Raw genomic sequence first — 5568 nt, forward strand, 5'->3', positions numbered from 1 at the left:
AAACCAAGAAACACACAAAAAGTAACCCAACAAAAACATAAACAAAAAGACCAATAAAACAAAAAGTAATCAGACAAAGCAAAATGAGACAAGCTTGTATCCAACTATCTTAGTTAGGGTTTTTATTGCTGTGAAGAGACACCGTGACCATGGCAACTCTTATAAAGAAAACATTTAATTGGGGTGACTAGCTTACAGTTTCAGAGGTTCAGTCCATTATCCTCATGCAGCACTCAGGCAGATGTGGTGCTGGCTACATCTCAATCAGAAAGGAGCAGGAAGTTGATTGAGACATTCCGTGGTATCCTGAGCATAGGAAACATTAAAGCCCACCCTCACAGTGACACCCTTCCTCTGGCAAGGCCATACCCATTCCAACAAAGCCACACCTCCTAACAGAGCCACTCCCTATGCGCTCATGGGGGCCAATTATAGTCACACTATCACGCCAATCACGACTGTGGAGTCTCACGTGTCCTCACTTCATGGCCACAGTGCTAAGATGAGGAGAGAGTTGGGAAGCAGTGTGGGAAAAGACTTTTATTAACTATTACTATCTAATAATCTCCAACTGTGCCAAATTGCCTCCACCCAACGTTGGCAGCATAGCTCTGGCTACAAGACCAGGGCCAGGCTGCGTTTCTTTTACCGTGAGCCAAAATTCAAACACCCTGACAGCCCCAGCTCCTGGTAGCCCACCGAACACACAGAGAGAACAGCAAATGTTGTTGAAAGGAGGGAAAGAAAGGCACAGGTGAAAGAGAGATTTAGTTTTGACATCATAACTTAAGAAAAGGTATGTGGGAAAAGACTAAGCAGAGACCCCTTAGCCAGGAAGCAACAGTCCCGTCCCATGTGCCTCTGCACATCTATAAACATTGCTCTAAGCACTGTGAGGCGCAACGGTGACTATGTTAAAAGTCATTGATCTTGGCAAACCATGTCACATGGGAGAAGGGAAGGGGGAACAGAAAGCAGAGAACTAGCTGGGAACAAGGCTCCAAGCAAGGACCTTGGATTCCTTGGCCTCATCTTGTCTCCACAGATACTATGACAAGGAGATTTACTATCCCAGCTTGCTGATGAGGACATTCGGTCTTGTGGGCATGATATGCTGATAAGAGGGAGACTCGGAATTTGAGCCTACAACTTTCTAATGGTGAAATCTAAGCTCTTTTCATAACTTCATGATAAGCCAAGAACTAAAGATCAAGTGAATTAAAGAGGATCCGTTGGCCACATCTCCTTGGGAATGGCAGGAAAACTAATGGGCACGAACATGAGCCTCAGACAAGCAAATCTGGAGTGAATCTTCTGAACAATGACTAATGATGTGGCTGGGAGTGTGTCGCCACTTTCTCTAGGTCTCAATTTCCTCCTCTGTACAATGGGGATAATAGCAGTCACCCTCTCATCAGGCTGCTACAAACACAAAATGAATTAGTGTTTATAAAGCACTTAACAATGGGCCCGGTACTCAGCAAACACTCCACAGAGATCTGTTACCGCTTCTGACTCTACACGTTCAGCAATTATATTTAAAATATAGCCTGGGCAGGTCTGGGCCCGTGTATGAAACAAGAGTTTCAGTTGCTCTATTTTCCACCATGAAGGCAGGTGTCCACCTGACACCACAGGACACATCTCACAGCAGTGGGAACAAAGTAGGCAGAGAAATGGGCTGCGTGGTATAACGACCTTAGGAAGTCAAGAAAAGAAACTCGGGACTTCATTGAGGATGGCGCGTTAGCGGTGGGTTTTAGGAAGATGAGACTGTGCACATGGAGGCTGGCTTGCCAAGAGAGCCACGGGGTCAGGGAGTTGGCTGTCAGTGTGCTGAAGAATCCCACGGCCAGACACAGGCGGGTGTCCAGTGAGGGCAAAGGAGAGGGTGTAGATTGCTGTAATGGGCATGTATCTGTACCTGCCCATCTATGCAAACATTACATAGCTGCTGAGGACACACAGGCAGGAGCACTAACAGGTCTTATGTCGAGTGCTTGTCCTGTACCTGAGGGTTTGTTTCAGCTTACGGTTCCACATCACAGCATCTGTGGAGGGAAGGCAGGGCAAGATCTCAAGGCAGGAGCCTAGAGGCAGGAACTGAAGAGGAAGCCACGGAGAGGCGCAATCTCAGGGTGCTTTCTTAGAACAGCATCTAGGACCACCTGGCCACATCAATCACCAATCAGGAAAATGCCCCCCACACAAGTGTTCAGGTCAATCTGATGACAGCATGTTCGCAATTGAATCTTCTCTTCCCCAGTGATTCTTTCTTGGGTCAAGTGACTTAAAACTAGTTAGCCTAGTACTTCATAAGCACTAATTTATTTTGTGCTCAAATCAATTTTATTAGAGGGGTGCTATTAAAATCCCCAACTTCACTGAAGAGGAAATGGAGGCCTAGAGAGTTTGGCAACCCAGTCAAAGTCGCTCACATTGCTAGTAACAGCGTTGGCACTACTCAACTTGGATCTATTCACTCCAGAGCCCATGCTGTTCCTGTTACGTTATATACTCAATCCTGCAACTCGCTTCCTGGCTCAACTTTGCCTAGATTAGGGATTCTTTTGGTAGAAATTTCAGGATAGTCTGCTATCATGGAAATAGCAGAAGGCTCTGAGGTGCCACAGTAATGAATGTAGAATCCAGGCTCACTCACAAGCTAAGGGATGTTGGGTGTGAGCTTATTTTGTATCTACAGCTCAGAGCTTACAGATCCATCTTCCAGGCCCTGTACAAAGAATTCAAGAGCCTATAGAACATCTCCATACTAAGTCAATAAATAGTAGTTAATAATACTAATATCTATAACTACTAATGGCAATAATATAAATATTAATAAGAGGGCAGCCAGGGCAGCCAGAGAGATGACTATAGATTGAGTCAGCTAAGGAGCGGTTAGTGTCGGCTGCGCTTACCTGGTGTGAAGAGCCATACTATTTATCAAATACACCCAGTATTTGCAGGTAGGGGAGACAGAAAAGACCCATTCAGTGCCTCTCAGGACAACAGAACTCATACAGAGGAGTCTGTAGAAGCTTCCAGTCACCGGACATAACCCACGTTAAACAGATTTCTTTGGGAGGTGGTAGAAAGCCCTCCCTGAAGGTTTTCCAGGGGAGGCCAGTGAGATCTACGTGAAGAAGGGGGTTGCAGCAATCACCCTCAAGCTTAGGCATGCCAGGATTACCTATAGGATTTAAAAGCCTTGCTCTGTGCCCAGGACCTTGGCTTCATCCTGCTGGGGTGGAGTCAGGGTGTCAGTGCCTCTGGTTGGTTCTGAGGTAGTGATGCCGGCCCCGAGTGAACAACCTTTGTACAGCTGCTCCTAGGAGCAGGGTCATTCAGCCAGGCTCGACAACCCTTCCCAAAATTGTAGGGGACTGGAAAAATTCTGAGTTGTCACAAGTCTGTCATCTTGGTGAATGTATTTAATCTAAAGGAATGACATTTATTTTAATGCTTTAAGTACCCTCCTGTCCCTGATGCTACAATCTCCTTTTGTTTTTTAATGAAAAAGGTGATGGTAGGTTTTGTTTGTTAGATTGATTTTTGTTCTTTTGGTTTTACAAGATAAGGTTTCTCTGTGTAGCCCTGGCTGTCCTGGAACTCACTCTGTAGACCACATTGACCTTGCACTCAGAGATCTGCCTGCCTCCATGTCCCGTGATAGTGGCGTGAGCCACTATCATCTGGGTGTAGATGGTAGTTCTTTTGTGTATTTGTTTCTTAGTGTTTGGGGTGGAGTTTGAGGGTTTTTGTTTGTTTCTTTGGTTTTGTCTATTTTATTTTATTTTTTGAGTCAAAGTCTTACGTAGTCCTGCCTGGCACAGAATTTGTTATGTAGATAAGGATGTCTTCAAACTCACAAAGATCCACTGGCCTCTTCGTCTTCTGTGCTAAGACTAAAGTCTTCAGCCACAACGCCTGGTACAGCACTTAGTGTCTTCACACAGTAAAACAATCGTCGGACAGCCACAAGCCAGTCCAGAAATCTTCCCAGAAATCCAAGAAGTGCTGTTTTTTTTTTGTTTTTTTTTTTTTTTTGGTGTGTGGGCACCTGCAATGAGTAGTTTCTTGGAGATCTTTAAGCATCTTCTTTTTTTTGTTTGTTTGTTTAGTACTAGGAATTGAACCCGGGTCCTTGAGTGTGCTGCCCGACCACTGAGATACACCCCCAACCCTCCAGTGTCTTTCTAAAAGGTATTGCTTGTCATTTTTGTGGGGACAAGTGCTTGCACTGAACATATTGGGCCTTTTATGAATGTTTCCATATCATTATGTATATCCATTACTATAAACGGCTTCCCAACCTGCAGCCATGCCCTCCAGGAGGATCCTTACAGGAGGAAGGTCTGTACCTCATTAGAGCAGGCGGCTGCTGTCTTGTAACTATTTTGCTGTATCTGCAGTACATGCTCAACCCATTAGCTGTCCCTTCTCCTTATGCGAATAGTTTCTCCACCCATGCCTGCAGAATGCCCGGCCACCAGGCACATCGAATCAAAGCCGTCATTATACACAGCCATTTAAATCAATGGGCTATGACCTGGGTACCATGTTATTTGTATCAAGAAATGAGGATAGGCTTAGTAAGTGCAGAGATTTGCCTCTTTCGATAGGAGCTGATAATGACAGCATGGTCCTGAGTTTAGTATGAGGAAGGACATATCTATGTCAACTGCTGATGACTGAGCATCAGGTCGGCTCACAGCATCCACCAGAAAATGCCTGGGGAAGTTGAGCTGGAGTTCCTGTTTGAGCTTTCTCTCTGTGGCCAAGACACCTGAGACTGAACTTCCAGCTTCTCCTTCCCCCTGTGAGCATTTTAAGATCATGGGATAAATAGTGGTACCTCTGCTGGAAGTGTCTTACCTTCCAGCTGTTCTCAAGGATAGTCTTTTTACTCTAGGCCTGTTTTGCTGTTCTTCTCCCCCATCACAGAGCTGGGAGGCAACCCATCCCCAGACTAAGGACCTAGCAGGACACTTTGAGACAAATATATTTAATTATGAAATGTGGGATATGGGGGCAACCCCACTTCCAGAGCCAGCTTCTCAGTAAGCTCCAACAGCTCATGAAAATTTACCAATAGAATGTGCCTTACTTACAACAATGTACCCGTTCCTCCTCTCTTGGTCAGCGTCAGAGACAAAGCCAGCACTTTACTTTCTACATTTTGGGGGATGGATTACTATCTTATGTAATTATGAGTAGGTGTGTGTTATTTCCAGCATTTTCAGTGATTTTATTTGTTCTAAGTTTTGTCGTGCTGTCTATGATCCGGCTTTGCAACTTGATCTCACATCTCCTTCATTGATCCAAGACTGGTCTGTGGACAGACTGAGTCCTTCTACCTAGGGCCCAGCTCAGCTTGTAGGGAGTTGAGGCTGAATATACAATGTGATGGGTAATCTCAGTTGTCAAAATGGTGAGATCTAGAATCAGCTAGGGGTCTCTGGGCATGCCTGTGGGGGATATTTTCTTAACTGGGGTGGTGCCATTCCCAGTGCTGGGATGCTGAGATCCCAAACTGAGCAAGAGCATTCGTTGCTGGTACTAAAG

This window comes from Microtus ochrogaster, chromosome 10, assembly GCF_000317375.1.
Source record: "Microtus ochrogaster isolate Prairie Vole_2 chromosome 10, MicOch1.0, whole genome shotgun sequence".
NCBI lineage: Eukaryota > Metazoa > Chordata > Mammalia > Rodentia > Cricetidae > Microtus > Microtus ochrogaster.